The 26,355-nt window shown below is 37.5% G+C and overlaps 1 long non-coding RNA gene across 1 annotated transcript in view; it reads left to right on the top strand.

Moving 5' to 3' along the window:
- The first annotated feature begins 1,350 nt into the window (after window positions 1-1,350).
- LOC129628043 (uncharacterized) overlaps window positions 1,351-26,355 on the top strand; it is a 36,451-nt gene continuing 11,446 nt past the window's right edge. The window contains exons 1-3 of the long non-coding RNA XR_008702702.1: window positions 1,351-1,617; window positions 15,248-15,397; window positions 17,305-17,366. This is a non-coding gene — a long non-coding RNA (uncharacterized LOC129628043). The remainder of the gene's footprint in view (window positions 1,618-15,247; window positions 15,398-17,304; window positions 17,367-26,355) is intronic.

The raw sequence follows: 26,355 nt of genomic DNA on the forward strand, positions 1-26,355 counted from the left end.
AGGCTCCTTTGTCTACAGGATTTGCCAGGTAAGAATATTGGAGTGAGTTGCCATTTCCTTCTCCAGGGGATCTTCCCAATTCAGGGATTGCACCTGTGCCTGCATTGCAGGTGGGTTCTATATCACTGAGCCACAAGGGAAGCCCCAAGTTATTAGCATAGTCATTAATTTCCCCTTTTTCATTACTGTTAACATCTTGACTTTAACTAGAATAGTAATGTACTTCTGTGATCTAAATCAATCACAGCAATCTGGTCCCCTGTTTCCCAGTCTCTCCCAGAGGAAAAGGGCAGATGCCACTGGTGTTTCCCCTCTAACCACATTTTTCTTGCCTCAAATAAGAACAGATATATCAAATGGCAGCAACTTTCAGGTGATGCAACAGACATAAATAATGAAAGCTAACATGCTAAATGACAGAGTCATTGAGCAACTGAAGCAGTACCAGTAAACACATTCTAATGATTACAGCTTATTATGTAGGAAAAGCAAACCCTTGTTTGTTTAAGCCACTATAAATTGAAGTTTCAGTGACTTTCAGCTGTATCCAATCCTAACTGATAAATCAACCAAAGGAATCATCTTAGGATCCACTGAAGATACTATACTTCCTGACTTCATGAATCTTTTTAGAATTGCTCCTGCATGTAGTTTCTTCTCATTCCTCTCTTCTTATCTGAATTTCATCTTTTGTTAAATATTATCTCCTTTCTGAGAGGTTATATTGCCTTACTCCACATTGATTCCTTTCTATTTTGATGGTATTGACAGCCTAAAATTGGAAAGTTTTATATTATACCTGGGGAATGCAACCCTCTGTTGTTTTGCTGTTTTATTTTTATCTTGTTATATATGCACTATATCTCTTTATTGGAATTCTAAGTCTCTGGAGGGCAAACACTGCACTCATATATCTTTTTTTTTTAATTTAATTTTATATTTTTTGAAGATGTTTTATTTTATTTTTTCTTTTTTTTAAATTTTATTTTATTTTTAAACTTTACATAATTGTATTAGTTTTGCCAAATATCAAAATGAACCCGCCACAGGTATACATGTGTTCCCCATCCTGAACCCTCCTCCCTAAGGAAGAGTTTTCTAGGTATTATTGATAAATAAGTATTTCTCTTGACAATGACAGCAATAATAATGTTGTTAGAGGATATTTGGGGGGGGAGATTTGGTAAGATCTCTAGCCATGGGTTCTAGAGTAGAGACTTAGATTAGATGAATTTGCCAAATCAGGCATAACCTGAGGGAGAACCAAGAAGGACAGAAAATTAGCAGGTTTTGTTACTTGAGCAAGTTGCTTAACACCTGTGAGCTTCATTTTTCTTCTGTAAAATATAGTGTTAAGATGAAGATCAGAAATAATGTTGGTAATTATTAATACATCCACAGTGATTGTTACAGGATAGGCATTAGAATTCAGCTTTAATCTCCTAATATATATGGCAACCAAATTAACTTTTTGCAGTGTTGAGAAAGGATAAATTTGCATAGTTTCCTTAACAAAATGGCTGCAAAGAAAGAAAGAACAATACATTTAAAAGGCACTGGACTAGTAAACCAAAGATCTAGCTCTAATTCTAATTTGGTGCCAAACCTCTAATTCAGGTAAGTCTGAATCTGTTTTCTGTTTGTAAAATACAGATAATGAGACTTTATTTGCTTGCCTTATAGAATTATTACAAAAACTATGTGAAATAATATATGAATATATACCTTAAGAAATACAAAGCATTAGTATTCACTTAAGGAATGGAGAAGGGAAACTATAGATTTGAAAATCAGCACCGGATGCAAATTTATTCATAGCTTGAAAAAATCTTGTCCAAATTTTAATCACATTGAGTGATTTAGTAAAATTTTAGCAATTAAGAAAGTGTTCAATGACAAAATGAGCTAGATTTTAATTAAATCGAACTGAGATGAAATTAAAACAGAAAACTCATTTCTTTGAATGGAATGCAAAAGCATTTAAATGCACAAAATGCTAGTACTATTTCATTTTCTAAGGGACACTTATGAAAAAATGTAACCACATTTAGAAGTACCTGACTGGAAGAGATAGGAGCCAATAGTTTTACCTGGTACTGTTGTTGTTCAGTTGCCACCTTGATCCAACTCTTTGCAATCCCATGGACAGCAGCACATCAGGCTTCCCTGTCCTTCACTATTTCCCAGTTAGTTCAAACTCATTGATTCAGTGATGTCATTCGACCTTCTTATTCTCTGTCGCCCATTTTTCCTCCTGTCCTCAATCTTTTCTAGCATCAGGGTCTTTTCTAATGAGCTGACTCTTCCCATCAGGTGGCCAAAGCATTGTAGCTTCATCTTTGATAACAGTCTTTCCAATGAATATTCAGGGTTGATTTCCTTTAGGATTGACTGCTTTGATCTCATTGCTGTCCAGGGGACTCTCAAGAGTCTTCTCCAGCATCACAGTTTGAAAACATCATTTCTTCAGTGCCCAGCCTTCTTTATGGCCCTACTCTCAATCCGTACATGTCTCCTGGGAAAACCATAGCTTGAATTATATGGACATTTGCCAGGAAAGTAATGTCTCTGCTTTTTAATACACTATATAGGTTTGTCATGGCTTTTCTTCCAAAGAGCAAGTGTCTTTTAATTTCATGGCTGCAGTCACCATTTTGGAGCCCAAGAAAATAAAATCTGTCACTGTTTCCTTTTCCTCACCAAGTATTTGCCATGAAGTGATGGGACCAGATGCCATGATCTTAGTTTTCTGAATGTTGAGTTTTAAGCCAGCTTTTTCACTCTCTTCTTTCACCTTCATCAAGAGGCTCTTTAGTTCCTCTTTACTTTCTGCCATTAGAGTGGTGTCATCTGTGTTTCTGAAGCTATTGATATTTCTCCCAGCAATCTTGATTCCAGCTTGTGAGTTATCCAGTCATGCATTTTGCATGATGTACTCTGCATAGAAGTTAAATAAGCAAGGTGACAAAATATAGCCTTGATGTATTCCTTTCTCTATTTTGAATCAGCCAATTGTTCCATATCCAGTTCTAACTGTTGCTACTTGACCTGCCTACAGGTTTCTCAGGAGGCAGGTAAGGTGGTCTTGTATTCCCATCTTTTTAAGAATTTTCCACAGTTTGTACTGATCCACACAGTCAAAAGCTTTGGTGTAGTCAAGGAAGCAGAAATAGATCTTTTTCTGGAATTCCCTTGCTTTTTCTATGATCCAACAGATGCTGGCAATTTGATCTCTGGTTCCACTGCCTTTCCTAAATCCAGCTTGTACATCTGGAAGTTCTCGGTTCACATATTGCTGAAGCCTAGCTTGAAGGATTTTGAGCATTAACTTGCTAGCATGTGAAATGAGCACAATTGTACAGAATTTTAAACATCCTTTGGTGTTGCCCTTCTTTGGGATTGGAATGAAAACTGACATTTTCCAGTCCTGTGGACATTTCTGACTTTTTCAGGTTTGCTGGCGTATTGAGTACAGCATTTTCACAGCATCATATTTTAGGATTTGAAATAGCTCACCTTGAATTCCATCACTTCCACTAGCTTTGTTCGTAGTAACGCTTCCTAAGGCTCACTTGACTTCATGCTCCAGGAAGTCTGGCTCTAGATGAGTGACTACACCATTGTGGTAGTCTGGGTCATTAAGACCTTTTTTGTACAGTTCTTCTGTGTATTCTTGCCACATCTTGTTAATGTCTTCTGCTTATGTTAGGTTGTGGCATATTATGAGTGAACTGTCAAATTTATGCTTTGATTGAAAAGATGTAGATTTAGGACCAAAAAAATAAAAATAAAAACTGTCTATCAATACTAGCTATCATTTTGTTTCAAAAATGCATAGACATATGATCATGAATTTTTGTTTATTTTGGTGATGGGTAAGGTGAGGAAGAAGACTTCCCTGGTGGCTCAGGTGGTTAAGCGTCTGTCTACAATGTGGAAGACCCGGGTTCAATCCCTGGGTCAGGAAGATCCCCTGGAGAAGGAAATGGCAATCCACTCCAGTACTATTGCCTGGAAAATCCCATGGACAGAGGAGCCTGGTAGGCTACAGTACATGGGGTCGCAAAGAGTCGGACACGACTGAGAGACTTCACTTTCATTTCAAGGTGAGGAAGAAAGTGCAAATGAGCTCAACCCAGGACTCTGTGGCAACATAGAGGTGTATGATGGGGTGGGTGGGAAGGGAGATCTTAGAAAAGGGGATATATATACATTTTATCCCCTTATGGCTTAGGCTGACTCGTGTTGTTGTATGGCAAAAACAAACACAGCATTGTAAAGCAATTTTCCTGCAATTATTTTTTTTAATTGAAGTGGTATATTGAAAATATAGTTTACCCATAACCTACAAACAATATAATCATGCAAAACTGCATTTTTCTGAAAGGCATAAAGTGTTAACTCTGCCAGATCTCTTCCCCACCTTGAGTCAGCAGGCCTCTCTGGAGAAGAGTCTTTACAGTGAAGGAAATCTGTAACTCCAGTGCATTTGGCATTTCCTCTCTAAGATGATCATTCCATCTTCTTGATGGAATTCTCCCTCATTTTCCCAGATGGAATAAATTGCTTGTATTTTAAACTATTGGAGCAGATCTAATCTGTGCTAAACATCTGGCTCTTGTCGTGAAGTATTTATGTGCATGTCCTATGGCCCATAGTACGTTTTAAACCCTTTTAAAGATCTGCTACATACATTTTTTTTCAACTCTACTCCAAGCGTTTCCAGGCCAATGTCTTTAACAGAGGAAATAAACGATAAGCACATTGTCTGATGAGTTAATTATGTCACCTGAGCCTCTAGCTTTGCTAGAACTCTAACAGTGGTTATTAGTATGAGGTTCATTGACTCCTACAAGGTCTATGAGTTATCTTTCATAGTATTCACGAATCTTAGTTCTATCTATCCATATATCTACCTATGTTAATTGGTCTTGTAAGATGAATAATCTATGACTTTCATGAGAAGGTCAAAAAGAATTAAGAATCATTGCTTCTTTTTATTGTAAACTTTCATCCAACAGTTCATGATTTTGACTCTACATTAGACAGTTAAAAAAAAAAACAATATATGAGTAGCACTTCAAAATCTATTATATAATTGATCTCGGCTGAATTTTAAGTATAAATACATTTTAAAATTCCATAGAAAGTTCTAAAGAATCTAACGCAGTTTGTCCTTAATCTCAGAACTGCTTTTAGTCATTGGATATCAGAGCTCTCATGGGTTAACCTACTACAGTGATGTCCATTCTGCAGAAGTTCTGACCATTCCTACAAGTATTATTTGCCTAGGGTATGTTCTTACTGCTAAGTCACTTCAGTCGTGTCCAACTCTGTGCAACCCCATAGACGACAGCCCACCAGGCTTCCCCGTCCCTGGGATTCTCCAGGTAAGAACACTGGAGTGGGCTGCCATTTCCTTCTCCAATGCATGAAAGTGAAAAGTGAAAGTGAAGTCGCTCAGTCATGTCCGACTCCTAGCGACCCCATGGACTGCAAGCCCACCAGGCTTCTCCGTCCATGGGATTTTCCAGGCAAGAGTACTGGAGTGGGGTGCCATTGCCTTCTCCAGGGTATGCTCTTAAGTCAGTGCTTAATCAGGGAGCTTTGTGTCTCAGACTCCAAAACACTCCCTTTAGTTATTTAAAATTTCTACCACTATTCTCAATGCTCTGTTATTCTTTTGATTCTAGCAGGGAACCCAACATATTAATACTTTCTTAATATCAGCTGTGTACCTAGATAAAGAAAACACATCAACTGCAGTTCTCAGGGGAATATGTCCATATATGATCACATGTAAACACAAAACAACCTTGGAACAAACAGGGCTAGTGATAATTATAACAGCACCTTCAGACAGCTGGTGTTGCAACCAAGGCAAGAGCAGCCTTTTGTCCACTGGGTTTGATTTCATGACTTACAAGGAGACTCAAAGATTGATTTCCTTCTTTTTCCTCTGCTTTAAGAATCAGCAGCATTTGGATTTGAAACAGATTTCTGGGACATTGTCAGATATCTTCTCGGTATTTTTTGTGACTACAGTGTTTATCTCAATTTGTCGTTTCATATAATTAGGCAGCACATTGCACATCTGATTCTTTGAGAGATAACTATTCACTGCATGGATCATACAGACTCTTTGCTTTTCTGCCTTTCTGAAGCAACCTCTTTAGACATTTCACTCATTATTAGCAATTCTGTCAAACTGTTAGATGTAGAGAAGAGAAAAGAAATTCAGATCTTAGTGTTTTTCTTTCTCACATTTTCTCCTCGTCAGAGAGGTAGAGAGGTCAGATTTCAGGGCTCAAGTTTAATTTAGATGTACACAGATGCCCATAGATATACGATATCTTTATACTGTCCTAGTCCAAAAGATATACAGATGTTTAAAAGGTTAGTTTACTTCATAAACATGTTTTTAATTATATTTTTCTTCCTTTACTGAAAATGGCAAGTGATCTTCATTTATACTTTTATTGCCCCTGAATGACCCTTTTGATGATCAATGTGATATCAAGTAATATCAATAACAGCCTGTGTGTGACCATGATGAGCTGACCAACAGAAGAGATAGCCAGAGAGGGGGGAAAAGGGAAATTCCAAGGTCCTACATGTAAGAAGGAGTAATTATTGCAAGCAGAGGCTAAAGAATGAGTGGTTAAAATGTGACCAAAATGTGTTTGTGAATAGAGAAAAATCACAAAATAGTAGAAATTTCTGTATTTTAAGTCAGTTGGTGGTTCTGACAGAGCACCCACAGGATGCCGAGTGTTAATCAGCATCAACCTAAATGGGCTGTAAACAACAGAAGGATGTGAGCAGCACTAGCAACCTTTACATTCACTAAAAAACAAAGTCATTGGGAGTGCAGGTCCAGATTCATTATGAAATATACACATCCCAGGGGAAAGATGATTAATACTTAGAAAAATAAAGCTCATTGGTGAAGCATGTTGGCCTTCCCATCAGTCTTTCATCTGGAGATACTGACCTATACTGCTAAGTTTTAGCGAGTACTATATCACAAAAATTTAAGATATAGTTTTCAGACTTAGACAGCCCAGAGTTCAAGTCCAAACTCTCCCACTTATTAGCTATTTCATTCTGATATGCCTTTACCTCTGTACTGCTACTGCTACTGCTAAGTCACTTCAGTCGTGTCCGACTCTGTGTGACCCCATAGACAGCAGCCCACCAGGCTTCCCCATCCCTGGGATTCTCCAGGCAAGAACACTGGAGTGGGTTGCCATTTTCTTCTCCAATGCATGAAAGTTAAAAGTGAAAGTGAAGTCGCTCAGTCATGTCTGACTCTTAGCGACCCCATGGACTGCAGCCTACCAGGCTCCTCCATCCATGGGATTTTCCAGGCAGGAGTACTGGAGTGTAAGCTGGGCACAAATAAGAATTGATATCTATTCAGTTCAGTTCAGTCCTCAGTTGTGTCTGACTCTTTGCAACCCCATGGACTGAAGCACACCAGGACTCCCTGTCCATAGCCAACTCCTGGAGTTTACTCAGACTCATGTTCATTGAGTCGGTGATGCCATCCAACCATCTCATCCTCTGTCATCCCCTTCTCCTGCCTTCAATCTTTCCTAGCATCAGGGTCTTTTCAAATGAGTCAATTCTTCCCATCAGGTGGCCAAAGTATTGGAGTTTCAGCTTCAGCATCAGTCCTTCCAATGAATATTCAGGACTGATTTCCTTTAGGATGGACTGGTTGGATCTCCTTGCTGTCTAAGGGACTCTCAAGAGTCTTCTCCAACACCACAGTTCAAAAGCATCAATTCTTCGGCACTCAGCTTTCTTTATAGTCCAACTCTCACATCCATATGTGACTACTGGAAAAACCATAGCATTGACTAGACATACCTTTGTTGGCAAAGTAATGTCTCTGCTTTTTAATATGCTGTCTATGTTGGTCATAACTTTTCTTCCAAGGAACAAGCAGCTTTTAATTTCATGGCTGCAGTCACCATCTGCAGTGATATCTATTAGTTTTCATTATTATTAACAGCCATCAAAAACAATATTTACTAAGCATCTAGTGTTACCTTAGGCACTAAGTTAATTAATACACCTAACTCCTTACCTCTACAATTAATGCACCTAACTCCTTACCTCTGTAAGCAGTCCATCGTAATAAAGTGGGTAAGTTTTCATGATTTGGAGATTTTGACTTGAGACTGAACCCCACCAATTGCTCCTTTATGACTTGGGGCAAATTATCTTGCCACTTTAAAATCTCAATTACTTCGTTTTTAAAATGGAGGTAATAATACTTACATAACAGTTCTGTAAGAATTAAGTGATGATAAGATAACATATGCTACGTGGTTAGTGACATGCCTGCCATGAAATGGGTTCACAAAATAATAAGGCCTTTTTTACCTTCTGCAATCTTTCATCCACTAAGTGACAAGGTTGATGTGGAGAGTGGAAAGGCACATTCGGGCACAAGCATGAGCACTGAATAAGTGCACAAATTAAAGTCAGATTGAATGCACGTGTGCATGGTCAAATAGCAGAATCAGAGTAGAACAAAAAATGATTAAACCAGCATTGAATTTGACACTTTAGACATAGAAAGGTCAAGAAACATTCACTATTAGTAGATGAGATGATTTTAAAGTATTTATTAAGAAAATGTAGGGGAACACATGTATACCTGTGGCGGATTCATTTTGATATTTGGCGAAACTAATACAATTATGTAAAGTTTAAAAATAAAATAAAATTTAAAAAATAAATAAATAAATAACACTGGAAAAAAAAGAAAATGTAGGGGAAGACTAATTTCTAGAGGCTTCCAAAAATCTTATGAAAAGCTAAATGTTAATCATCTTATAACTATATCTCTGATTGTCTGGTTTAGAAGATTTGGCTATTTTATAACATCTAGTACTGAAAGCCTGTGTAGAGGTCCAATGAATGTGAAAGACTTATTTTGTTGCTATTATTCTAAATATAACCATGAGAAAATTAATAGGCTGGGTCTATTGCATTGGACTTTTCATGGTGGTGTATATCTTGCTTATTTAATTAATGTCCCATTGTCTTCAACACAGTTAGTGTTTCAAAATGGTATTGATTGAGAATTGAATTGAATTGACCATGAAGCATTGTATTTGTATTTACTCTTTTCTTCTCAAGATTAATTTTTAAAATCAAATCTCCTTTTTGATAGACTGAGTCTCTAACAAATGGTTAAATACACAAATCATTAGGCTGAGAACAGAAGTGCCTCCACAAGTCCTACAGCCTAATTTAACTTGTCACTGATGCATCTTAGACATGAGATATGACATCCAACTTTCAAGAAAGCAAAATGCCTGCACTGTTTTGTCAATTATTATAAAGAGTGGCAGCTTACAAATATGTTAAACCAAGAGAAAGAAAAGTTGTAAAATGTCTCTGGTGCTTGTTTTCTGAGATCCATTCTCTTCCTCCTGTCAATAATAACTTATTTCTGTCAGATTACATAAATACAGCTTGTTGTAATCAGTATCTGCCCTGTATGAACACGCTTTTAGGAACAGGCAGTGACTGTAACATTTGTTATTCAACCCTCCAATTTTCCTTCAATTGAATAACAACTTTTATTTGTAACAGTAGCATTGATTTTGTTCCAACATCTTTTCTCAAGATGGAGGAGGATTGGGCTCCTGGGGTCCTTACACTGCTTTTCCAGCTAGGAATTATTTTCTAATAATATAGGCAGGTAGAGATTTCTTTCCAAGGGCAAAGCATTAACTCCCAACACTTGTCTTCCTGGGGGGCTTCACTGAGTTCTGAGTGCTCTTGCTGAGTCAACTTTGGGAAAGGAATGAGGTCTCTTTGTATTCAATAGATGTGCTTGGCATATGAGAGGAAACATCACATCTTCAAGGGCATTGGGTATATATTTTTGCAAACCTTAGTTAAGAGTTATGACAGAAGTGAGACAAAGGGCCTTGGTTGTTTCTTAGAGAAATTATCTAAAGAAGACATAGATTTGGAGAGGAGGGGACAGTTTATCCCTCTCTTGCCTGGTGTGCTAATTTAAAAAAAAAAAAAAATGGGCTTGGCAATGTGTTTTTCTAATTTCTCTCTTCCATGGAAACAATACTCAAGAATGATCATATAGTGTCTGACATATACTTAATGTGGGAAGGCAAAAATATTAGAGTTTGTCCTATTACAGAGTGTTTTCTAGAAAAATACATTCATGCCCTAGTATCAGATCAGAACAGATCAGTCACTCAGTCGTGTCCAACTCTTTGCGACCCCATGAATCGCAGCACGCCAGGCCTCCCTGTCCATCACCAACTCCCGGAGTTCACTCAGACTCACGTCCATCGAGTCAGTGATGCCATCCAGCCATCTCATCCTCTGTCGTCCCCTTCTCCTCTTGCTCCCAATCCCTCCCAGCATCAGAGTCTTTTCCAATGAGTCAACTCTTTGCATGAGGTGGCCAAAGTACTGGAGTTTCAGCTTTAGCATCATTCCTTCCAAAGAAATCCCAGGGCTGATCTCCTTTAGAATGGACTGGTTGGATCTCCTTGCAGTCCAAGGGACAGTCAAGAGTCTTCTCCAACACCACAGTTCAAAAGCATCAATTCTTCAGCACTCAGCCTTCTTCACAGTCCTAGTATGGGGTATAATTAATGCTTTTTAAAAACATTCATAAGGTTTTTTAAAAATCAAATTTTTAGATGCATACAATGTCTTCTTTAAATCCAAGTCCTCTTCCCAGAGGCTAGTCTGTTAAAAACTGAAGTATAGTTGATTTCCAATATTATGTTAGTTTCAGGTATACAGCACAATGATTCAGATTTATGTATATATGTATACAGATTCTTTTCACTTATAGGTTTAGATTGTTACAAAATACAGAGAGTAGTTCCCTGTGCTATACAGTGGGTATTTGTTGGCTATCTATTTTATGTATAGTATTCTGTATATGTTAATCCTAAAGGAAATCAACTGAATATTCATTGGAAGTCCAAATAGTCATCGGACTGATCCTGAAACTGAAGCTCCAATACTTTGGCCACCTGAAGTAAACAATTGACTCATCGAATGAGACCCTGATGCTGGGAAAGATTGAAGGCAGGAGGAGAAGGGTACAACAGAGGATGAGATGGTTGAATGGCATCACCGACTTCATGGACATGAGTTTGAGCAAACTCTAGGAGATGGTAAAGGACAGGGAAGCCTGGCATCCTGCAGTCCATGGGATTGCAAAGAGTCAGACACGACTTAGTGACTAAACAATAGCATGTTAATCCCAACTTTCTAATTTATCTCTTCACCCACTGTCGTATCCCCTTTGGTAACCATAAGTTTGTTTTCTATGTCTGTGAGTCTCCATTTTGTTAATAAATCTATTAGTCTCTTTTTTTTAGATTCCATAAATAAGTGATACCATATGATTTTTTTCTTTGTTTGCTTTACTTGACTTAATATGATAATCTCTAGGTCCATCTTTTGCTGCAAATGGCATTGTTTCACTCTTTTTTATAGCTGAATAATTTCCATTATATATATAATATATATTATATATATATTACATCTTCATATATATTATATATATATATAGTTCATGTATATATTACATCTTCTTTTTCAATTCCTCTGTTGATGAATATTTAGGCTGCTTCCATGTCTTGGCTATTGTAAATAGTGCTGCAATGAACATCAGGGTACATATCTTTTCAAATTATGGTTTTGTCTGGATATATCCCCAGGGGAGGGGAAGGAACTAGCAACCCACTCCAGTGTTCTTGCCTGGAGAATCCCAGGGATGGAGGAGCCTGGTGGGCTGCCATCCATGGGGTTGCACAGGGTCGGACCCGACTGAAGTGACTCAGCAGTAGCAGGCCCAGGGGTGGAATTGCAGGATCTATAACTAGCTCTCAGGGTGTACGTTTAACATCTCAACAGGTATAAAAATTTGATGACAGGATTGCATGGGTATAGATTTTATGCTTTTCCAAAAATAGGGACGATAATAATCATTCATTGAAATAGTTATTATGTGTCAGTCTCAGGCTAAACAGTTCACACAAGTAACTCATTTACTCCTTCCAGCTACAGAATAAGGGAGATGGAGCCCCTTTTTTGAGATAGAGAAAGAACAGTTAAAGTGATTTAGAGAAGTTCCCATGGTTTAAAAATGACATGGAAGCAATCTAGATGTCCATCAACAGATGAATGGATAAAGAAGATGTGGTACATATATACAATGGAATATTAATCAGTCTTGAAAAAGAATCAATTTGACTCAGTTCTAGTGAGTTGAATAAACCTAGAGCCTGTTATACAGAGTGAAGTAACTCAAAAAGAGAAAAACAAATATAGTATTTAATATATTAACAGTTATACATGGAATCTAGAAAAATGGTGTTGATGAACCTATTTGCAGGGAAGGAATGGAGATGCAGATACAGAGAACAGACTTGTGGGCACAGTGGGGAAGGAAAGAGTGGGACAAATGGAGAAAGTAGCATTGACATATATATACTACCATGGGTAAATAGATAGTTGGTAAGATGTTTCTATATAACACAGGAAGCCCAGCCTGGTACTCTGTGATGACCTAGAGAGATGGAATGGGGGTAGGGGACCGAGGTTCCCAAGGGAGGATATATATGTATAATTAAGGCTGATTTGTGTTGTACAGCAGAAACCAACACATTGTAAAACAACTTCCGTCCAATTAAAAATTAAATTTATAAAAAGTGGTAGAGAAACAAATTGAATCCAAGTTTATCTGACATCAAATTTTGCACTCTAATCCTATAATAGTTAATTTTGTGTGTGTCAGTTTGACTGGACTAAGGAACTCTGAGGTAAATAGAGGACCTATAATGGTCCTCTTGAGTGGGGCAGCTCAGCTAGAATCCACACATCTCTCATCTTTCTCTTGTGACTAGTGAGGAAGCAGAGCAGTAACTGGGATGTAAGAAAGCCCCAGTGTGTAAGTAGTTTTTAAGCCTTTGCTCATGTCTAGTCCACTAACATTCCTTTGGTCAAACTAAGTCACATGGTTAAACCCAAAGTTGGAGGTGAGGAAATATACTACCTCTTTATAGTGGAAGCAATTGTAAAGTCACTGGCAAAGATCCTGGCTTCAGGGGCAGTGAAGAGTTGGAGCCATTAATGCAACCTTGCATTAATATAAACATGCTTTAAATACAAAGCAAATTATCCATTTTCCCCTATGAAGTGAAAGTTGCCCAGTCATGTCTGACTCTGCAATCCCACGGAATTCTCCAGGCCAGAATACTGGAGTGGGTAGCCTTTCCCTTCTCCAGGGGATCTTTCCAACCCAGGGATCGAACCCAGGTCTCCCACATTGCAGGTGGATTCTTTACCAGCTGAGCCACAAGGGAAGCCCTTTTCCCCTATAACCAGATGTAAAATTAATGCCCTAGAAGACTAGCTATCCTTACTTTATCAACCTCCTTATCTACAATATGTGGCTACAGCATGTGACATTATATTATTAAGAAGAGTATATTACTTGGCCCAGAGCTTGACACACAGTAACCATTTGACAGGTGTTAACTGTTATCAATATCATTACTTCTGGGGTTAAGTTGAAATAAATACTCTCATAATATCTCCCTCAGTTTTTTAAAATTGGGGTATCATTAACATTGTTGTTGTCATTTAGTCACTAAGTCATGTCTGAGTCTTTTGCAACCCCATGAACTGTAGCCCCCTAGACTCCTCTGTCCATAGGATTTCCCAGGCAACAACATTGGAGTGGGTTTCCATTTCCTTCTCCAAGGGGTCTTCCCAACCTAGGGATCAAATCTGCATCCCCTGCATTGACAAGAGGATTCTTTACTACTGAGCCACCGAGGAAGCCTATCACTAACATATGCTCTCGGAATTAGCCATGGCTTTTGAAACGAATCTGATTTGCTTTCCAGACTATACCATATTTATGTCTCATAGCACATTATCACATATGTCATTTTGAGAAGCAAGATCGTATAAATTTTTATACTACATTCACGAAGGAAGTGGTGAATGTTACATCTTCTCCAGTTCTTTCCTCTAAGCCTGCTTTTTCAGAAACCTGCAAGTTCAGAGGCACCTGCAACTGAATTTCCCCAGCAGATTTCTCTCTCCCTCCTTGATGAATAGGGACCACTTCTAAATAAATTCTCCCCTACCCATATTACATTTATTAACTGGAAATAAAAAGTAATTTGGCCATAAATTCATTATAAATAGATCAATATTCCCTCTGCTCCCTGCTGCAATTTCGTTACACAAGACTGTAACACATTTATTACCTAGGCCTTCGGTGTTTATATTCTGTAAATCAATGCCTCATAATATAATTCAAACTAATCCCATAATTGAGTCTAATTAAGAACAACTTCAGACAATTGTTATAGAATTATTGAAAGCAGAGATTGAAGAGATTTGTTCATTTATCCAACATCTCCCTGCTGAGACTAGGGCTCCCTGTAGCTTTTCTTTCTAGTGATCTGTCTGGTCTTGTTTTGAAATCTTAAAAGGATTAGTCTATCTGATTTTTTTGTTTGTTTGTTTGAGACCTCACTTAGCAATATAATAGGTCTCATTTGGTATTTTAGCATAATATTTATTTTCAATGGTATTTATCTCTCATTCTTTTAAGATATGTGTTTCATTTTGGGAGTTATAAGGCAATCTAGGCTACAATACATGTTCAAGAGAGGAAATGAAATCCTTAAGGGAAAAATGTATAGAAACTCAAGATAATGCATTGGTTTATTTAATGGAAAGCACATCCAGGTCCAAATATTCACACAGGACTTTATTTCTTCCTCCTCTCTTGGCTGTTTTTCTCTGATCAGTTTCCATTTCTGCCAATCCCTAAGGAGTAGGAAAGGTGGATCTTGATAGCTCCCGGTTTCCACAGGAAATTTATTTTTTCCTACTATTGATATCAAACCACCAAAGGATGTTGATTGGTTTGGGGTTATGTGCCTATCTTTGACCAATCATATCCCTGATGGGATATTCTGATTGGCAATCCTAGGTCACATAGCTACCATGGTGGTAAGAATGGTAAGATCCCTTGATTAATAACTCCACAGGATCAATAGGAGCTGAGGAAGGGGTTTAGTTCCATAGAGAATGAAATTAAAATTAACTTTATTTAAAACAATTAAATATATAGACATTTTCTACTTATCTTAGTCTTATTATATGATATTTTGAATGAATAGCTATTTCTTTGATTTTATTTCCTCACAAGGTGAAACTGTAAGGATGCCTACCTGCTATTCTCAGTATCTGGAGAACACAATAAAAGTGCTTAACTGCTGAATTCTGAATTCATGTTTGGGAGTCAAGTGAATTAACAGGTTATCTGTGCAAGGAACACCCTGACATTTCAAGAATCCAGGTGAGCCTGATCTGATAAGGATATGAAAGGGAGTTTATTAAGGCAGGCTGAAGGGGAAAGGAATTAAAAGAATTACATATTCTCCTCCAAATTTGAAAACCTACAAATGGTTTTCTTATAAAAGAAAGATTCCTTACAGCCAGCTAGAATACAAGATAAATTCCCTCATGAATTTTCCTTTTTCCCGAGAGCTAACTTCTAATCAACAGTGGGTCTGGTTTCTGTTCGGTCTGGAGAAGTTGTAGGGGAAGTTGTAGGGTAGGTACAAAGGTAGGCATAATTCATGCAGCCTACAGCAAACTGCTGAGGAAAGATGCTGCCACTGGAAGGATGGTCTTTGAATGTTTTCTCCCCTTGGGATTCAGTTAAGGAAAAGATGGATTTTCATACCATGATAACCATCTCCCTGGATATTCTTTGTTAACAAGAAATAGAATTATTTGGCTATTATTGTCTTCTCTTCTTCTCCTCAGCAAAGTCACTCAGTTTACTTTACATATATATAAATATCACTTTAAATATATATATGCTGCTGCTGCTATGTCACTTCAGTCATGTCCGACTCTCTGTGATCCCATAGACGGCAGCCCTCTAGGCTCCTCTGTCCCTGGGATTCTCCAGGCAAGAACACTGGAGTGGGTTGCCATTTCCTTCTCCAATGCATGAAAGTGAAAAGTGAAAGTGAAGTTGCTCAGTCGTGTCCGACTCTTAGCAACTCCATGGACTGCAGCCTACCAGGCTCCTCCGTCCATGGGATTTTCCAGGCAAGAGTACTGGAGTGGGCTGCCATTGCCTTCTCCAAAATATATATATTTTGGAGAAGGCAATGGCAGCCTATATATATATATAAATATATATATATACACACACACACACACACACACATTTATATACCACTTTATATGTATGTATATATATATATATATATGTTTGCTAAGTTGCTTCACTTGTGTCCAACTCTATGCGACCTCATGGACGGTAGCCTGTCAGGCTCCTCTGTCCATGGAGATTCTCCAGGCAAGAATACTGGAGTAGATTGCCATGCCCTTCTCCAGGGGATCTTCCCAACCCAGGGATCAAACCCATGTCTCTTACATCTCCTGCATTGGCAGATGGCTTCTTTACCACTAGTGCCACCTGGGATGCTGGGACTAGTGGTAAGGAATATATATATATATATATATATATATATATATATATTCTTTCCCTATCTTTTATGTCTTCAATGAATTGGCATCATAGTATAGAAAAAGACCTAGTGGCAATAAACTTATTTTTGAGCTGTGATTTTTGAGGAGGAAAATGGCTCTATCACTAGTGTTTTCATTAAAATATATTTAACATGAATCTAATAACAAGTTTTAATAAATAAACAGGCTAGTCCCTGTGAGTTTATCTTGTGTATCATTTTCAAAAGGTTAAGCAAAGATTCCAAGAATGGTTATTAGCTAAGAAAAAATGTCCATGTAATTTTTCTGGCATTCTTAAATATTAGAATACGTGCAGTTTAAAAATATTGACCAAATCTGAGATGTCAATTAAAATATTGAGATACTGATTGAGATATTGATTTTCAATAAACTGGTTTGAAAATCAGAGATTGGCATTAGGGAATGAGACTTCTCCCAGGAAGAAGACTTCTCTGCCTTCTTAGCTAGCATCAAATCATACAGTTATTCCAAGTTTAAAGAGGATTCAGTTCAGTTCAGTTCAGTCGCTCAGTCATGTCTGACTCTTTGCAACCCCATGAATCACAGCACACCAGGCCTAGTATTATTTAAAATAGCCGGTTAGTAGTTTCTGGCCTTACATTTAAGTCTTTAATCCATTTTTAGTTTATTTTTGTGTATGATGTTAGGTGATGTTCTAGTTTTATTCTTTTACATGTGACTGTCCTGTTTTCCCAGCACCACTTAAAAGAAAAGAGGCTGTCTTTTCTCCACTGTACATTCTTGCCTCCTTGTCCCAGGTAAGTTGCCCATAGGTGCATGGGTTTATCTCTGGGCTTTCTATCTTGTTTCATTGGTCTATATTTCTGTTTTTGTACCAGTACCATACTGTTTTGATGACTATAGCTTTGTAGTATAATCTGAAGTCACGAAGATTGATTCCTCCAGCTCCATTTTTCTTTCTCAAGATTACTTTGGTTATTAAAGGTTTTTTGTATTTCCATACAAATTGTGAATTTTTTTTGTTCTAGTTCCGTGAAAAATGCTATTGGTAATTTGATAGGGATTGTATTGAATCTGTAAATTGTTTGGGGTAGTATAGTCATTTTCATAACATTGATCCTTCAAATCCAAGAACATGGTAGATCTTTCCATCTGTTGGTGTCGTCTTTGATTCTTTCATTTTTTTCAGTGTCTTATGGCTTTCTGCATACAGGCCTTTTGTCTCTTTAGGTAGATTTATTCCTAAGTATTATATTCTTTTTGTTGCAATGGTGAATGGGATTGTTTCCTTAAATTCTCTTTCTGATTATTTCATTGTTAGTGTATAAGAATCCAAATGATTTCTGTGTATTAATTTCATATCCTGTAACTTTGCTAAATTCATTGATTATCTCTAGTAGATTTTTGTGTGTGTGGCATTTTTAGTGTTTTCTATGTATATTAATCATATCATGTTATCTACAAACAGTGAGAGTTTTACTACTTTTATAATCTAGATTCCTTTTGTTTCTTTTTCTTCTCTGATTGCCATGGCTAGGACTTCCAAAACTATGTTGGATAATAGTAGTGAGAGTGGGCACCCTTGTCTTGCTCCTGATCTTAGAGGAAATGCTTTTAGTTTTTCACCATTGAAAATAATGTTTTCTGTGGATTTGTCATATCTTGCCTTTATTATGTTGAAGCGGGTTCCTTCTATGCCAGTTTTTTGGAGAGTTTTTTTTTTTTTTTATCATAAATGGATGTTGAACTTTGTCAAAAGCTTTCTCTGCATCTATTGAGATGGTCATATGGTTTTTATCTTTCAATTTGTTATTATAGTGTGTCACATTGATTAATTTACCTATATTGAAGAATCCTTGCATCCCTGGGATAAACCCCATTTATTAAAAGATGTTCAATGTTGCTCATTATTAGAAAAATGCAAATCAGAACTAAAATGAGGATAAAAGGGAACCCTTATGCACTTCTGGTGGAAATGTAAACTGATATAGCCATTATGGAGAACAGTATGGAGATTCCTTTAAAAACTAGGAATAAATCTACTATATGACCCAGCAACCCCACTACTGGGCATATACCCTGAGAAAGCCATAATTCTAAAAGTCACATGTACCCCACTGTTCATTGAAGCAATATTTACAATATCCAGGACATGGAAGCAAACTGGTTCCATCAACAGATGAATGGATAAAGAAGTTATGGCACATTTATACAAAGGAATATTACTCAGCCATAAAAAGGGAACAAATTTGAGCTTAGCTGTGAGGTGGAGGAAACTAGAATCTCTTATACAAAGTGAAGTCAGAAAAAGGAAAAACAAAAAATGGTATATTAACACATTTAGAGAACATGGAGCACATTTCTCCTGTAGTTAATCACCTAAACTAGATCTTAATCAACACCTTGCACTAGGGAAAAATTTTATTTCTTGCATGTCATGTTAATAATTTAATTAATTCTTTTGAATATGATGTGTGTTACATATCCCCCTTTCCATCTGTATCTCTAAAATGCCTGCAGAGCTAGTGTTCTAACAATAAAAGATTTAGACTATTTGTTTTCCAAATAAATTATGCAATGCCAGGATTTCTAAACTTGACAACACTGTAGACTTCACTTCATCCATATGGCTAATGACAACTATAAATAGGGTAGATGAAAGAATCCCTTTCTTGGCAGTGAGTAAGGTCTCTGCTTATTATGCTGGATGTATTCAGCTGAGGGTTAATACCACAGATGCTCCCTTACCCTGCCTCTCCAATATGCTCTTGCTTGATGAGGATTGGCAGTGGGGCTCAAGAAGAATAGAGAAGAGCATGCTGGATTAGCAGTAAACATAGACCATCCTATCAGAATGACTCTTGCACTTAATGAAACAAGAACGTAAATACAAATCTGGCCTCTTGATTATCACTTTACCATTTAGCACTTGTGTCTCAGAATCCTTAAAGTAATTACCTCTACTTCTCGAATGTAGATAGACCCTATAAAACATCCCCAAGTGCTATCAATCTCCTTTAAACCTAGGCTATCATGTTACTTTTTGCTGGAGTCTCACCTGTTCTGAACTAATCCCTAGTTTTGCTAATCTTTTAACTTCATGTGTATTTTTATCAGAATAAAAATATGGCTAGAATACACAGAAAAACTATATTAAAAAGATCTTAATGACCCAGATAACCACAATAGTGTGATCACTCATGTAGAGCCAGACATCCTGGTGTGTGAAGTCAAGTGAGCCTTAAGAAGCAACACTAAAAACAAAGCTAGTGCAGGAGATTGAATTCCAGCTGAGCTGTTTAAAAGTATAAAAGATGATGCTATTAAAGTGCTGCACTTAATATGCCAACAAACTTGAAAAACTCAGCAATGTCCACAGGACTGGAAAAGGTCAGTTTTCATTCCAATCCCAAAGAAGGGCAATGCCAATGAATGTTCAAACTACTGAACAATTACACTCATTTCACATGCTAGCAAAGTAATGCTCAAAATTCTCCAAACTAGACTTCAGCAGTATGTCAACTGAGAACTTTCAGATCTTCAAGCTGGATTAAGAAATGGCAGTGGTATCAGAGATCAAATTGCCAACACCTGTTGGATCACAGAAAACAAAGATAATTCCAGAAAAACATCTACTTCTGCTTCATTGACCACGCTAAAGCCTTTGACTGTGTGGATCACAACAAACTGTGGAAAATTCTTAAAGAGATGAGAATACCGGATCACCTTACCTGCCTCCTGAGAAACCTGTATGCAGGTCAAGAAGCAACAGTTAGAACCGTACATGGAACAATGGACTTGTTCCAAATTGGGAAAGCAGTATGTTTTGAATATACAATCTACAGTGCATATTGTCACCCTGCTTATTTAATTTATGTGCAGAGTACATCATGAGAAATGTCAGGCTGGATGACTCATAAGCTGGAATCAAGACTGCTGGGAAAAATACCAACAACCTCAGATATGCAGATGATATCACTCTAAGGGAAGAAAGTGAAGAGGAACTAAAGAGCCTCTTGAGGAAGGTGAAAGAAGACAGTGAAAGAAAACAGTTAAAACTCAACATTCAAAAGACTAATATCTTGACATTTGGTCACATCACTTCATGGCAAATAGATGGGGAATAAAAGGAATCAGTGACAAACTTTCTTGGGCTCCAAAATCACTGTGGATGGTGACTGCAGCCGTGAAATTAAAAAGCACTTGCTTCTTGGAAGAAAAGCTATAACTAACTTAGATGGCACATTAAAAAGTAGAGACATTACTTCGCCGAGAAAGGTCCTTGTAGTCAAAGCTATGTTTTTTCTCATAGTCAGGTATGGTTGTGAAAGTTGGACCATAAAGAAGTCTGAGCACTGAAGAATTGATGCTTTTGAGCTGTAGTGTTAGAGAAGACTTTTAAGAATCCCTTGGACTGCAAGGAGATCAAACAAGTCAATCCTAAAGGAAATCAATCCTGAATGTCCATTGGAGGGACTGATACTGAGGCTGAAGTTCCAATACTTTGGCCACCTGATGCAAAGAGCTGACTCATTGGAAAAGAGCCAACTCATTGGAAAAGAGCCTGATGCTGGGAAAGACTGAAGACAGGAGGATGAGATGGTTGGATGGCATCACCAACTCAATGGACATGAGTTTGAAGAAACTCTGGGAGATGGTGAAGGACAGGGAAACCTGTTATCCAGCAGTCCATTGGGTCACAAAGAATTGGACATGAATGAGTGACTGAACAACAACATATTTTTATCAGAGTTAAATGTACATATAGTTCAAAAAATCAAAATTTCCATAATTATTATTACCTAAACAAAATTTAAACAAAATAGCTACAATCTTCCCAACCCTTTGCCCATCTCATGATCAAGAAGACAACCACTCTAAATTTATTTCAGTATTTACCTTCACATCTATGAGTAACATGACTATTGGACCACTTTTTAATGGACCGAGGAGCCTGGTAGGCTACAGTCCATGGGGTCACAAAGAGTCAGACACGACTGAGCGACTTCACTTCACTTCACTTGGTATTAATGTTTGTGGCTCTATGGAAGATGAGGTTTCTCTTTCTTTTACTACTATTTCCACAATATTTGTGCCTCATTTTTCTGAAATGACTGTGACAAGTTATGATTAAACCAGCATTCAGTACTCACCTTAGCACAACAATGTAAACATTAGTCCCAGTTGGGCCTTTCAGTATACTAAAATTATTTTCAGTTTCTTGCATTTGTTTTGCTTCCTGGAATTAAAAATGTATTGTACTCTATTTCCTTAGTTTTCACCAACAAACTATCTCCCAGTCACCTAAAATTTCTCTCAAAATATATATGTATGCATATCATACATCTTATCAATTTCATATCCTTCAAAACATCTTTCTCATCATTCTCTGCCTGATTCCAATATGAAATATGGTCTCCATGATCCATGTCTGTCATCTTGGAGTTGCTCTCAGTCAATAACCTGGGGATTCCTTTGCCTTTCTCTTGATTTTGATCTCATACCTAGATCCTGTTTTGTTTTGTTTTTCTTGGTCTTGTCACTTGGTTTCATGGAGCGTTTTCTCCAGCAGCTTCTTCATAAAGAGTGTTTACTGGTGTATGTGAGCCTGTGTGTGGGTGGGAGGGATAGACTTTCTGAAACCTTGCATGTTTGAAAGTTTATAGTCTATCCTCACAGTTGATAAATTTTGAAGATATAGAATTTTATGTTGAATATTAATTTATTCCAGGATTATGGAGGCATGGGTCTGTTCTGGCTTTCAGTGTTGCTGTTGACAAGTCCAAAGCCATTCTGAATTATTATCCTATATTTATGATATGTCTTTATTTTTCTTTATTCCCAGTTCTCTTAAACTTCACAGTAATCCATATAAATGTGAGTCTATTTTATCCTTTGTGCGGAATACTCAATGGAATCCTTTAGTGTAAAAACTCATAGCCTTTAGTTGGTGGAGCAAGTTTGTCTGGTTAATTCTGATTAAAAAAATTTGGGCCTTGACATGTTTGTTTAGGAATTATTTCTCTGCCTATTTCCCTCTTCACTTTTGTCTGTTTTCTCTTTCTGTAACTTCTATTATTGAGATGTGGAACTTCCTGAATTGATTCAACTTTCTTCTTTTACCTCTTATTTCCCTTTTTGCTCTACTTTGTGTGAAATTATCATTTTTTTCTTTTTCTATGCTTTATTGAGGAATAATTTACAAATACAACTCTAAGATATTCAAAATATACAATGTGATAATCTGATTCACATATCCCTTGTGAAAGAATTCTCATCATTCAGTTAATAATCCATCATCTCACAGATTTACTTTTTTGTTGGGGACATTTAAGTTCTATTATCTCAGAAAATTAATTATACAATGGTGTTCTCAGTTACAGTCACCATGTTCTACATTAGTTTTTCTTTCAACCTTTAAACTGAACGTTTCTTTGTTCATTTGTATTGTTTTGCTTGTTTTACTTTCTGCTTCAATAATTTTCAATTTCTTTGCACTCTTTATTGTTCACTAAAATTCCTTTTGTCAATGCTGTTCTTGGTTCTTAGCTATTCTTTTTTTTTTTTCTTTTTTCTGGTATGTTTTGAAGTTTTCACCATCACTCAAAATATTGGTTTCTCCAAGATAATCTTTCTAATTAAAGAAAAATATTTCCTGAGATGTCTGATTCTCCTCAGCCATCTGTTCAAACTTAAAAATGAAATTGTTTAAAAAGTTAATTGGATATATTGTGAGCATGTCAATTTCTTGGTTTTGATCTTTCACTAGGATTAAGATGTTACTGTTTGGGGAAGCTAGGTGATGGGCACACAGATCTTCTCTATACTGTATTTTGCAATTTCTTAAGAATTTATAATGATTTGGGAATAAAGGGAAAGCAAGTCTAGCTGGAAATTCCAGGTGTTTAAAAGGGGGGCTTGCTTATTTAGGTATCAGTGAGTGACATTTTGCTAGACACTTTCACTAGTAACTGATTTACTATTTTCGGGGCTTTAATACGGGCCTGTTAAGATGCACAAAGCACCTTCCTGGTGGTGTGTTATCCTGCAATTGAATTGAAAAAAGTGTGCCATATATTTGGTATAAATGTTTATCCCACTCCCCAACATAGTCCTCCATCCTGAACTATGTGTAGTTGACTCCCAGTTGAAGGATTCACTGTTTCTAGTGAAAGTGGCTCAGTTGTGTCCGACTCCTTGCGACCCCATGGACTATAGAGACCAAGGAATTTTCCGGGCCAAAGTACTGGAGTGGGTAGCCTTTCCCTTCTTCAGGGGATCTTCCCAAACCAGGGATCGAACCCAGGTCTCCCACATTGCAGGTGGATTCTTTGCCAACTGAGCCACAAGATAAGCCCTTCTAGAAGATATACTTCTAGTTTTCTGTCGGTGGAAGATGGGTAATTGCTGTTCTGTATGGAATGGGTGTGGTAGGTAGACCTGGGTTCCTAACTGCTTCAGTTAATTCTTTTATTTTTAGTCTAAACCAACCTATTGCCTCCAGTCCCTAAGGCTTCCATGAATTTGGCTTGTGTATTCCACTGCTGAGTCAATCACCATGCATCCTTCCACTTCTGTTATTTTGTTGTTGATGTTTTTTGTTTTGTTTTCTTCTTTTTTTTTGTGGAATTTTGCAATTAAAAAAAATCCCTTCCTTTCATTTGATGAGGTTTCCAGGAGGAAACAGAATAAATGCTGTCTACCAAGCTAATCTTAAAGTAAAAGTTTACCCAAGCCAAACGCTTAAACAAGGTTTCATGAGATACCTACAAAAAGAAATGGATAGCAAAGGTATTTACATTTAAGTAACTGACCTCACCATGTGGATCCAGATCAGAATTTCAGATAAAGGCACCAAATTTTCTTTAGAGGGGAGTTTTCCTACATTAAACAAGCAAACAAAAATCCTGATACTACCTTTAAAATAAAAAAGTTTTTCAAAGAGTTCAGTATTCTCAGGATAGCCGTCCATGACAAATATAGACTATGAGAATTCAGTTCAGAAATGCTAATATCTGATATGTATTATAATCACCATTGTTCAATGGTGGATTTTTAAAATTAATTTACTCATTCAACTAATATTCAATATATATTGAACCCATGATACATGATAAGCACCATCTAGCCATCAGCTCAGTTCAGTTCAGTTCATTTCAGTCGCTCAGTCGTGTCCGACTGTTTGCGACCCCATGAATCGCTGCATGCCAGGCCTCTCGGTCCATCACCAACTCCCGGAGTTCACTCAGACTCACATCCATCGAGTCAGTGATGCCATCCAGCCATCTCATCCTCTGTCGTCCCCTTCTCCTCCTGCCCCCAATCCCTCCCAGCATCAGAGTCTTTTCCAATGAGCCAACTCTTCGCTTGAGGTGGCCAAAGTACTGGAGTTTCAGCCTTAGCATCATTCCTTCCAAAGAAATCCCAGGACTCATCTCCTTCAGAATGGACTGGTGGGATGTCCTTCCAGTCCAAGTGGATGCTACTTTAAAGAAATGTGAAGTATAAGAGCAGAATTAGTAATATTAACAACTATAATCTCCCTTGAAATACAGAAAAAAAGGATGTTAAATTAGGAAAAAAACATAAAAATTATCAAGTTCCAAATTCTCAAATCCCTCATCAAATGTATGAACAATTGTTAAAGACAACAATCTGTAATCATTACCCCCTCTTCTGCTTGGTGAACTAAAGTAGGGTTATATATAGGAACGAAATGGTGGCAATTTATGGATTATTCAGTAGTCACATCAGAGTAATAAAAACAGAATCTATCTATTGATATATAGATATATATATATACACACACATATATAGGTTTTATATATATGCATATATTATATACATAATGGTGTGTATACGTATGTGTATAACAGTGTGTGTACATATGTATTTTATGGTGTGTATATACACACATATATATACATATTTCATTGTTGCTCAGTTGCTCAGTTGTGTCTGACTCTTTGTGACACCATGGACTGCAGCACACCAGGCTTCCCTGTCCTTCACTATCTCTCATAGTTTGCTCAAACTCATGTCTATTGAGTCAGTGATACCACCCAACAATTTCATCATCTGTCACTCCCTTCTCCTCCTGTCCTCAATCTCTCCCAGCATGAGGTTGTTTTCCAATGAGTTGACCTTTGTATCAGGTGACCAAACTATTGGAGCTTCCGCCTCAACCTCAGTCCTTGCAATGAACATTCAGGGTTGATTTCCTTTAGGATTGACTGGTTTGATTGCCTGGTTGTCCTGCTGCTGCTGCTGCTAAGTCACTTCAGTCATGTCCGACTCTGTGCAACCCCATAGATGGCTTCCCACTAGGCTTCCCCATCCCTGGGATTCTCCAGGCAAGAAAACTGGAGTGGGTTGCCATTTCCTTCTCCAATGCATAAAAGTGAAAAGTGGAAGTGAAATCACTCAGTCGTGTCCAACTCTTAGTGTCCTCATGGACTGCAGCCTACCAGGCTCCTCCGTCCATGGGATTTTCCAGGCAAGAGTACTGGAGTGGGTTGCCATTGCCTTCTCCAGCCTGGTTATCCTAGTGACTCTCAATAGTCTTCTCTAGCACCACAGTTTGAAAGCATCAATTCTTCGGTGCTCATCCCTCTTTATAGTCGAACTCTCACAGCCATACATGACTAATGGGAAAACCATAGTTGGACCTTTGTTGGCAAATACCCTGCTTTTTAATATGCTGTCTAGGTTCATAGCTTTTCTTTCAAGGAGCAAGCATCTTTTAACTTCATGGCTACAGTCATAGTCCACAGTGATTTTGGAGCC

This window comes from Bubalus kerabau, chromosome 15 (genome assembly GCF_029407905.1).
Source record: "Bubalus kerabau isolate K-KA32 ecotype Philippines breed swamp buffalo chromosome 15, PCC_UOA_SB_1v2, whole genome shotgun sequence".
NCBI lineage: Eukaryota > Metazoa > Chordata > Mammalia > Artiodactyla > Bovidae > Bubalus > Bubalus kerabau.